The sequence below is a fragment of the Chiloscyllium punctatum genome, chromosome 32 (genome assembly GCF_047496795.1).
Source record: "Chiloscyllium punctatum isolate Juve2018m chromosome 32, sChiPun1.3, whole genome shotgun sequence".
In the NCBI taxonomy this organism is placed as follows: Eukaryota; Metazoa; Chordata; class Chondrichthyes; order Orectolobiformes; family Hemiscylliidae; genus Chiloscyllium; species Chiloscyllium punctatum.
This window is the reverse complement of record NC_092770.1, coordinates 609,507-620,663: the sequence shown is the minus strand read 5'-3', so window position 1 is coordinate 620,663 and position 11,157 is coordinate 609,507. Positions and strand designations below refer to the sequence as shown.

The 11,157-nt window shown below is 40.2% G+C and overlaps 1 long non-coding RNA gene across 1 annotated transcript; it reads right to left on the bottom strand.

Annotated features, from left to right (window-relative positions):
* Window positions 1-518: 518 nt before the first annotated feature.
* LOC140457822 (uncharacterized) lies at window positions 519-8,898 on the bottom strand. Its single transcript, XR_011953369.1, has 3 exons — window positions 8,790-8,898; window positions 7,496-7,656; window positions 519-637 (listed from the first exon to the last, which is right to left on the bottom strand). It is a non-coding gene; the product is annotated as an uncharacterized lncRNA (long non-coding RNA).
* Between the last annotated feature and the right edge of the window lie 2,259 nt (window positions 8,899-11,157).

Genomic DNA, 11,157 nt, shown 5'->3' with positions numbered 1-11,157 from the left:
AAGAGATTCTCTGGTCACATGACAGAAGCTAAGTTTCTAAATTGATCAATATTTTCATCTTGCACTCATCAAGACAATGCATAAGAATTAAAAATGTAAAAGGAAAGTAATATTTATACTAGTTGAGAGGACAGTGCTGATAGACTCTGATTGTTAGAAGCATTACTATAGAAAGAAGCAGCAGTTAATGATGACTGACAGTTAACTGCCAAGCTTAGTTTAAATTTTAAGCACAGGCAGATTAACTCTGATTGGCTAAAGCATTGTCCTGACAAATGAACCAGAAAGTAGCTGTCAACAATTTCATTTAAATGGAACAGGTACAGATATGCAAGTGTTCATTTTATCTGCAAAGAGCAGGACTCTGTGAATAAATACCTTAGCTTCTATTAACATGCAAGTGCTCCACATTGCAAGCCTGACTTGATCACCTTAAATTGATTGTCAGCATTATACTTTACACACTCAGCTTTATTTCACAAATGCTTTTCAATCACAGAATGATATGTAATGTTGGATACTGGATTCACAGCCTTGCAAGCACCGTTTAGTTGGGTAGGGTCGGTACCTTCTTGCCTTCTTGTTATGAATGCCAAATGCTTTATGATCTTTGATTCAGCCTCTGGGGATGTACAGCCTACAACCAAGAAACATGACAAAATCATTTTTTTTTCTCAGCAGAACTCAAAGAATACTTGATTCTGGCAGAGACATGAAAGATCTATGCCAACAAAGGGAAAAGATGCTGCCTAGGATTTAAGCCATTTGTGGATGACTGATGTGAGGGAATGAGTGAATGGACTTTCAGAGTGATCCAGGAACTTACTCTCAGCAGACAGAGCTGGATAGTGTGCCATTTTCCACCAAATTTCAACTGCCCAATCAGGATGAAGAATGACTGCCAACCCATTCACAGTGGGAGGAGTAAGTTTCTTAACCTTTCTATGTCAACCAGGGCTGAACATGATTTTACTATGAGGCAGGGTTTGGGCATTGTGCTCAATAATTATGACTCTATCTATCCCTAAAACAGTATGTATGCTTTTGTAAGATAGGACAGTATGTAGCGAAGAAAATACAAGAAAGTATTCACAGGTTTGATAATTGAGTGGGCAAAAATCTGGCAGATGGAGTATAGTGTAGGAAAACGTGAAATTGCTCACGGTGGTTGGAAGAATAAAAAAACAGAGTATTACTTAAACTGTAGGGTTATGAGGTGCAGAGGGATGTAGGTGCTTAGGGATTTAGCCATGATCATATTCAATGGGCTCAAGGAGCTGAATTGCCTACTCCTGCTCCAAGGTCTATATGTTCTTGTGTAATAACTATTAACATAAAAGTGGTTGCAAATTTTCAACACGACATTATTTGCAAAACAAACTTTCTCTATAACATTGTACGATAAGCTATTTACGTCACATCATATGGTGCCCAAACTATTTACAAGCTTTCCAACCATTGCTCATACACGCTATTAGTAGCCTTCTTTCCTCCTGTTTCCTCCTCTCCCTACCACTGCTTTTGCACATTGAGCTCCCCTCTCCATAATGGGGCAGAGGGAAAGAATGCCACAGTGGAGCCTGTTGGCTCTGTTGGTTTTGTTGGATGACTCCCATTGAGTCCAAACAGGTCAGGCATGTTGAGAATCATCTTGCCAGAGGCAAGTTGATTGTCCTTGGATGGAATTTCCAATGGAGTCATGCAGGCAGGGAAGAGATACAGGACCTGTCCACCATTGCAATCTCAGAGACTGTGGAGTGCCCCCTCTGGCTGGAGACCTGAGTTACTGTCCTATTTCCTTCTGAGGTGGACGTTCTTGAACAAAGCTAAAGGCTCAGTCAGTCCTGTAACTGTCTGCCTCCATGGATAGGATGGTAGCTGCCATGGATAGACATGCTGAACACCTCCAGGGGCTGGTGGAGAATCAACTGTACTCCATCAACCCATTCATTGGTCCTCACAACCAAAAGAAGGATGAGAATGGGACAGGTTTGACAAGGCAATCAAAAACCTTGTGTGTGTGTCACTCTCAGTTGCTCTTGGATAAAAACGTGATCGTTTTGCCATTACTTGCTGTCACCCAGCATCAGTGAACAAGCACTGGCTTGTCTTCCTTACTCTCCTAATGCATGGTTAGCATGTCACTCACTGTTCATGCATCTCTTTCATTCTCCTCTGTCTTTATAGAAGGATGTTCTGTGTCTCCAAATGGTTTGACAATTGGTTCCTGAGTAAAGTGACTCACACTTTGCCTTTGAACATAAACTGTGTTGGGGAGGGTAGTCTTTCTCTATTGGTTTTGCACAAAAATGTAGCAATGCAATGCAAACATCCTGAAAGCACATGCCATTCATTTTGCTAGATGGTTTGAGGCATGGATAGTGGGTTGACAATGTGTTATCAGTCACTCCTCACTGAGCACATGTCTTAGGATTGTTTGCCAATGAACTGTAGTCCCTTGTAAAATTCTATCTGCTCTGCTATGCTGACTAAGTAGAAAATAATGATAATTGTTTCAGTAATTGTTGAACTCGTAATGTTGTGAATTCATCAAACAATGCAAAGGTTGGATAAATGATCTGTGTTGAGAACGTAACTGTCCCCAAACCCTGTGAATATGTCCATTGCAATTTTTGTCCAAGAAGTGAAGGAATGTTTTTTGGCTGCAAAAGCTACCCCCACTGTTAGGATTAACATGCTTCATATACATTCATGAGTCGTTGAATATCCTGATTTTTCACTGCCCAGTATGCCATGTGTTACCCTTTGGGCCTGTGTCTTTAATAAATAAAGGCCTGTCTGGGCTCATGGTAATCAATTCATATGTAAACTGCTGTACATTCTACTCAGTATGTCACGCTGCAACAGGACTCAACAAAATGGAGATCAAGAGTCAAAAAGTGTGGTGCTGGAAAAGCACAGCTGGTCGGACAGCATCTGAGGAGCAGGAGAGTCGACGTTTCAAGCATAAGCTCTTCATCAGAAATGGAGACTATGACCTTTATACTATCAGGTCATATGCCATGATGAGGTGACAATATCATGTGCACATCTCAAAGGTATATTGCATATGAGTTTTGAAACACAAGACAACATGCAGGTATGGTGTCGCCACATTATGGCATTGGTGTGCTCATCCTATTGAAAACAAACATTCCAGCTTTGAACACATTGTTGAATTAACCTGATGAGTTGCTCCAGTATCCTCTACCTACAGAGTAAATACTGCAATCACAGTGCATTAGTGATACAAAGGGATTGATACAAAGACTAATTTTCTTGTGAAAAGGTGATTCAGACCCAGACCGCTAGTATGATGCTGCACACGGTAAAGAGCTAGAAGGCCTGATTTCATGTGAATGGAATAGTAGTCTCCATGTGCTAATGAAGGTACATAATCGGGGACAGGAAGTTCAGATGCAAGACAGGACCAAAATGGAGTAAGGTGGTAAAACTTTCATAAGCAAATGCAGCAGGGCAATTGTTACTGAGTGGTCTCAAGTTAGTCGGCAGCAGCAGCTTTACCAGCATTCCTCAAATCCAGAGGACAAGTCAAAAAAATGAATGTAATGCTATTATCCTTAGTTCTCTTTATAATTAAATTAATTTGTTTGTGGTTCTGCTTTTATTAATCGAGGAAGAGCTTTCAGTGTTTTGAGATCTGTACCTCAGAGCTCTCACTAATCTACCCGGTCAGACAATTCAGCTCAATAATAGAACAGGCACATTCCATTTATACTTCAAAGAAGACTATATTCCCTCTTATTTTTAGAAAGGTGATTTAAATATGCAAAAAAATTAAGTGCAGCTTAAAAATCTGTCAAAACTAAATTAAGTCAATGTGTAACATTACTCAGATTCTTGTCTAAATGGCACCAAACTGTCGGCCTGGAATTTTCTAGGTACTGCTGCCTCTGTCACTGTAACTTCACCATACATATGAACTATGTGAGCCTAATCCACCTACTCTATGAGGGTCTCCTGCCGACGCAGCTGTGATAATCCTTCACCCACTGCTGAGAGATCGGAATATGCACTTCTCCACGCTTGTCAAAATCTGTTCTAAGATGTTCAATACTACTCAAATCCATAACACGAAAGCTTTAGATTATTGATCATCAGTGTTTTGAAGGCTGAGCCAGAAGGTAAGAACACCCTGAAAGTATGCTTGAAGAGTATCTCAGGTTGCAAGTCTGGGCAACTATTTCCTTTCCTTCTGCTTCTACCATTTACTTCTCAGTTGTGATTTCAACTTCATCTTGTGCCAACTCTTTGAAGTCCGAACCTAAATTTCCCCAGGGTACGTGAATCTGTGATGGTGCTTATGCCAGGTGCAATTGAATAGTACAGCACAGGGATTACATGGCATTTTGGGAATTTTAAGAAAAAGGAAGCATTTTATAATGAATTGCTGACAAGGAACAAAGATTGATGAGATAGATTGATATTTGCAATACATCATGTTCTAATATAGCTAATATTCTGAACACAATAATATTAATGGCATAAATCCCCTGAGAAGGCCAATGTTTTATTTCACTGTTATAACAGTAAGAATGTGAAAACATAAGAGTGTGTCATGTAGCACTTCAGGCCTGTTCTATCCTTCAAAGAGAGCGTGACTTATATTTCATCTTAATAGCACCTCCCTTCAATATCCCTTTATTCCTTAATATTACAGGTTATTGTACTTTTTTCCCCAAAAGTATGCTACTTGAGTTCATTGTCTTCCCATGTGAAAACACACTCCATTTACTTCCAGATTTTACATGCATTCTTCTGGATAGGAACATTCCAGTGAAGGTTCTCTGGCCCTCGAGCCTGCTCCACCATTAAGTAAGATCATGACTGATCCATTTAGGTTTAGAATTTCACATCCAAATCTTCTCTCAAATCATCTTTCATTCCTTTGCCTAGCTATCTACCTCTGACTTACAAATATTCAATGTGCCCCACACACCAAATACCTTCTGAGGCAAAGTGTTCCAAAATCTGACATCCCTGAGTGAAATAACTTCTCCTCATCTATGTCCTAAAAGGATAATCCTTAATTCTTAAGCAGATCCACAAGAGGAAACATTTTTTTTCTGCACGCACCTGATCTAGATCATTCAGAATTTTATACATTTCAATCAAACCATCCTAACTGTAAGTTCTAGTGTAAAGGGCCCAGTCTGTCCAAACTTTCCTCATTAGACAAATATAGAATTACCAAAATTACCAACAGGAGTAGGCCATTAGGACCTTCGAGCCTGCTCCACTGTTCAATATGATCATGGCCGATCGTCCAACTAGTTACTCTGTTCCCACTTTCTCCCCATACACTTTGATCCCTTTGGCCCTAAAATCCATATCTGAATTCTTCTTGAAAACATTCAATGTTTTGGTCTCAACCACTTTCTGTGGAAGAGAATTCCAGAGGTTCCTCACTCTCTGAGTGAACATGATATGGAGGGGTCTCTAAGTCAATCTTGAGTCAGACTGGTTCTATTTCCAAAGCTGGACTACAAACTGGTGTTATGTGATTTTTAACTCTCTGGGTGAAGAAATTTCTCCTCATTTGAACCCAAAATGGCCTATCTGTATCCTTAACATGCAATCCTGGTTCTAGACTGCTTGGTCATTGGAACATCTTCCTGCATTTAGCCTGTCTAGTTCTGTTAGAATTTTGTTGATCCCTATGTGACTTCCACACCTCACTGTGCTCCCCATTCTTCAAAAGTCCAGTGATTATATAGTCCTAACTGATCCAATCTCTCTACCTATGTCAGTCCTGCCATCCCAGGAGTGAGTCTGGTAAAGTCTGTTCCTCTTCACACATGGTTTGAGTTTCTGTTCCCTTCTAAATTTCTCTCTCAACCCAGAGACTGATGATCCTATGGAATTCTCTTCCACAGAAAGTGGTAGAGGCCAAAACATTGAATGTTTTCAAGAAGTAGTTAGATATGGCTTTTAGGCCCAAAGGGATCAAAGTGTATGGGGAGAAAGTGGGAACAGAGTAACAAGTTGGATGATCAGCCATGATCATATTGAACGGTGGAGCAGGTTTGAATGGCCAACATCATTATTCCATCATCATGGTGTCTGCTTCTGATGTCAACCCCATTTATGTACAGTTGCCTCCAATAAAATTATCCAAACTGTCAAATCCTCTGACCCCATTAATAATGTATAATTTCATATAGGCATGTTAGTAAATATTACTTTTAGTATAGAAGTTAAAGAATTAAATCTAGGAACGTGGAAAAGATAATAGTTTAACTGATTAGCCACTTACATGTCCTGATACACCTATTACTCCTAATGAACTGTAGACATTCAATCTTAGGAGCTATATTTTATACAACATTAAAATAAATAGATTAAGTGACCAGTTTCTCCCTTTGTGTGTGACACGTCTCACAGGAGTGAGATATTTCACTGCATACATTGCAGTCTTTTTTTAAATGGAGCTATTTTAAACTGGAATTCTATGTTCCACTTAATCAGGCGTTTTTTGACTTCAGATTTCTGTATACTTTAAATCAGCTCATCAACAAAGACCCTTTCAATTGTCAGTTCAGAGTGTCATTAATTAAGTGTAGGTTCTCAAGACGATTGTGATACCAACTGGATTGTGAAAGTAGGTGAAGAATGGAAATTTTGTCTACAAGGCTGATTAACCTTTCTTAAGTGTAACGTTTAATGAAGCATTTTTTTAAAATGGACTATTTAGGTGGCAGCAGCCAAGAGCTAGAAATTTGACTGCACCTGGAACCTGTCACTGCAGGGCTGCCAGCTCAGTATTACAATCTAGGCATGCAGCCAGCATTATCCATTGGCTGCATTCCTGTTTTAATGAGAAATTACGCTTTACTGACATGTTAAAGATAGACAAAACCTCCTAATGGGGAGATATATTGTGACTGCAGACAACAGGCAGTGTGTATGATGAAAGCAACTGCTTGATTGTCACCAGTTAGCCCCTAATTCAAGGATAATTCAGGGCAGCGGGTTAATGCCCTGGCTCTTCATGGAACTGAGCTGGTTGATTCTTGACTTTCAGATATTGAGTACATTAGGCAGGACATTGCACAAGGTAGTGTGATCTGTAATACAAGGTAGTGTGATCTGTAATACAAGGTAGTGTGATCTGTAGTACAAGGTAGTGTGATCTGTAGTACAAGCTTAGCTTCCTTTTCTTTTCTTCTCTTCTTATATTCAGTCTCTTCATTAAGATATTGAACTTGATAGAGTTATTGTAATTTTAAACAATTGGTCTAACATTATAAACATCCAAAGTTTAGAGATTTCTTTCAGTCACAAAAATGGTGAGCCTGCTGAATGCCATTTCCAAGCAAACAGAAGGTGCTATGTTTATCCAAGATACCTTTTCTAGGTCTCTCCCCATTTGGGATGAGCAGAGGCCATCTTGAAAAAGGCTCCTCAGTTTCAAAAGCTATTGACAAAGACTCATCTATTCTAACAAAGGGACTCAATGATATGCAATTGTCACCTGTATGAAGATTCTTGACAATGGTCTCCTAGGTTCACAGCCCCATCCCTGTTGGCAATCCTGCATCACCACAGGTAGACCCTGGTCCATGGCTTTATTTAATTTGGCAGCCTTGGGCACTAGCATTGTCCATGTGATCTTGGTGGGTTGATGGTCAAATTCTGGCAAAAGAGAAAGTAAAGACTGCAGATACTGGAGACCAGAGTCAAAACATGTATTGCTGGAAAAGTACAGCTGGTCAGACAGCATCCGAGCAGCAGGACAGTTGACATTTCAAGCATAAGCACTTCATCAGGAATATCAGCTTATGCTCAAATGTCTACTCTCCTGCTCCTGGGATGCTGCCTGACCAGCTGTGCATTCTATCACCACACTTTTAGATTCTGGCGAAGCATGACCTGGCGAAAGTGAGGACTGCAGATGCTGGAGATTAGAGTTGAGAGTGGGTGCTGGAAAAGCACAGCAGGTCAAGCAGGATCCGAGGAGCAGGAGTATCAATGTTTCGATCAAAAGCCCTTCATCAGGAATCCTGATGAAGGGCTTTTGCCCAAAATGTTGAAGCATGACCAGGACTGCTGTGTAACTACAACCTTCTTCATCCTTTGCAGCACAGTCTTCCTTCACATGTTCTGCCATTCTGTCACTTTTTGGGCTACCATTTGTCTCCTCACGTTTGACTTTACCATATGGGTGACCCAAGGATTTCTTATGGCATCACTCAATGGATTGTTCAATCATTGGTTGGAGATTGGAACTCTGGCCTGTTTCCACTTTGGAGTCTTTGCTCCAGGGGACCAACATGAGAAAAAAAAACGCATTCATACCCCCATTCACACCCCATGGGCTAGAAATCCAGTCAGCAATATACCCAATTCCAATCAATCTAACAGTACTTCAAGTCAGGTCCTGAAGTCTGACAGAGCTGGAGACAAGCCTGAGCTCTAAGAACAATAGTCTGGACCCAGATAAAATCAGAGATTTTAAAACATTGGGAAAATCTGTTCGATAGGAGCATTAGAAAGGCATTCTGGTGACTGAGCACACTCGGGTGTTCTTTCTCTGGAAGGGTTAACACCAAACCACAATAGCTATAGCTGAAGATCCAGGAGATTCCTATGTTCTGTGGGGCTACCCTGCACTGGACCGTAAGGGACCTACACAGGACTGGAAGCCAGTACCCCAAATGATATGAAGCATACCAACATCCATAAGTGTATAGGTAGGCCCAGTTGTGGGGTTTAGGTGGAGGGGGACAACATTGAAGTAATGTCCAGACCAAGAAAAAATGTTCTACCTTTTATAAAATTAAAAATTCCGATCCTCTTTGCAGGCTTAGACCTGGTTCCCAGCCTAGTAGTATTCTCCATTCCAAGCTAGAGTCAGTGAAGTATGTCTGATCTGTCCAGATGTACTTTTTACCTGAAAGTCAAGACAATAGAAGTTCCGTATTACTAATCCCAATTCTTCCTACAATAATAAAAGAATATTGTAATTGAATCAGAATATGCAGAGGAAGACAAAGTTTCTAAATTCTTCAGCTCATCGAAGCAGGTTAGCATATCTGGGGCCTGCCCTTACTTTCTGCCTTTCCAGCAAACTCCTGCCTGCATTATGGCAGGCATAAAGTTAGAAGAGCTGCTCATTTTTGATGCCACAATTCTTTATTAGCTCCGAGATGTGACCAGCTTCTTATGTATCTTCCAGATTATATAGTTAAAGACATCGAGTATCTGTAGACAGCTGATTCAAATTGAAGTCATGCAGGGAGAGAAAACATGAGCAAAGCTAATTTTAGCGAGTGGTGACATATTAGACATGCAGAACTTTATCAGCAAACTGTGAACCTGAATAAAGCCCAGCTGGTGAGTCAGCAATTTATTAAAGTTCTTTTTCTGTACAGCTCAGAACTTTGCAAGAAGCAAGCAGAAGGCTCAGATCAAAGATTTCTATTTACTAATTGAAGCAAATAACTAAGAACTTAGTGCTTATGTTATGTTGAACAGAAAGGACATAGTTGCCGAAAGGATTGTAAACCTAAATTTAATTAGATATGAAGTTCCATTACTGCAGGAATTTTTACGCATACCAACAATACTGAATATTTTGTTCCAGAAAAATGCATAGAGGGAGAATTAGCAATATATTTATGCTTTGTGAATTACACTGCATTTAGTATTGCTTTGCTTAGAAATTTGTCATAATAACATAATTATGTTCTGACATCTAGGTGTACATATTAATGAAGGTGGCTATTGACACCAATGGCAGGGTCTAAGTTGAAATGTCTCCTCAAAAGTCTTTAATAAGTCATTACCTCACTTCCTATATATGGTCTGGGTCACAATATTCCTGGTGCTCAAGTCCTCAGCCAGAAAGAAGCAGGCCTTCTCATTCAGAGCTACAGTGTTCTTCCTCCCAATAGTGATTCCCCCTTTCCGGGCAGAGTTACAAATACTATTTTTCCTCTCAGAATGTTATGCAACTTTGGAAATCTCTGCCTTAGGTGATGGTGGAGACAGGGTCTTTTGAATATTTTTATGACAGTGGTGGATAGATTCTTGTTAGGCAATGGAATCAAAGCTATTGAGGGCAGATAGAAAAGTGGAATTCAAAACGCAAATACATCCACCATGACCTTATTAAGTGGTGGAGCAGGCTCTTGGGGCTGAATGGTCTCCTTCTTCTCCTATTTCCTATCTCTCCAATATTTCATTTCCAGTAAAAAGATTATCCCTTCTCCTCTTGAGTGCATCTTGCAGGAACTTCAATAAAATGGGATGACTTCCTTGCTGAAGGTCATGGCGGTGCATTGGAATTAGTAGTTGAATTGAAGACCATGAAGAATAAGTTTTGATTTTAACTTTGTACACCAATGTGTGAACAGCCCAATGAAAATTCCTCCATTTTATTTAAAAGGGCAATGTAGAATTGGAATTTTTGGGAGCCAGGTATTCTTTGTGATTGATGCAGAAAGGCAGCACCCAGATTCAAGGACCCTTTGAGATGCAAAGGCCTGTATACATTCTACACACCTGCATGAGCTGTTTTTGTTTGCACAATAACTGCATGTAGATGTAATTATGTTCCTTGCTGTAGATTTAAAAAAAATACTGACTGCTGTGATGGTGCACAGATTGTCATGTGTATGCAACTGAGAGCATCCTGTGTTTTTGGTAATCCAGTCTGAGAAGTGCCTGCAAGTGCCGGCTCATTCTGGCTACCACAGTGGAAACTGATATAGCTCTTAATCCTGTAAGGCAGTCCATCCATCAGCTGCCTGAAGTACATTCACAGCAGACGTTGATATTCTAAAGATGGCTCAGTAGTACACAGCATGACACCAGAGGGGGGAAAAACATTGACAGCAGGACTTTAGCAGAACTTTTGACAAGCTTCTGCATGGTAGACTAATTAATAAAGTTAGATCACATGAGATTCAGGGTGAACTTGCCAATTGGATACAAAATTGACTTTACAGTAGGAGACAGAGGGTGGTGGTGTAGGGTTGTGTTTTGGACTAGACGCCTGTGACCAACAATATTCCACAGGGATGGAATCAAAATCGGCTTTGGCTTGTCATTATGTAAGTGATTTGGATGAAAATATAAGAGGCATGTTTAGCACATTTGCAGATGACTCCAGAATTGGTGGTATCGTGGACA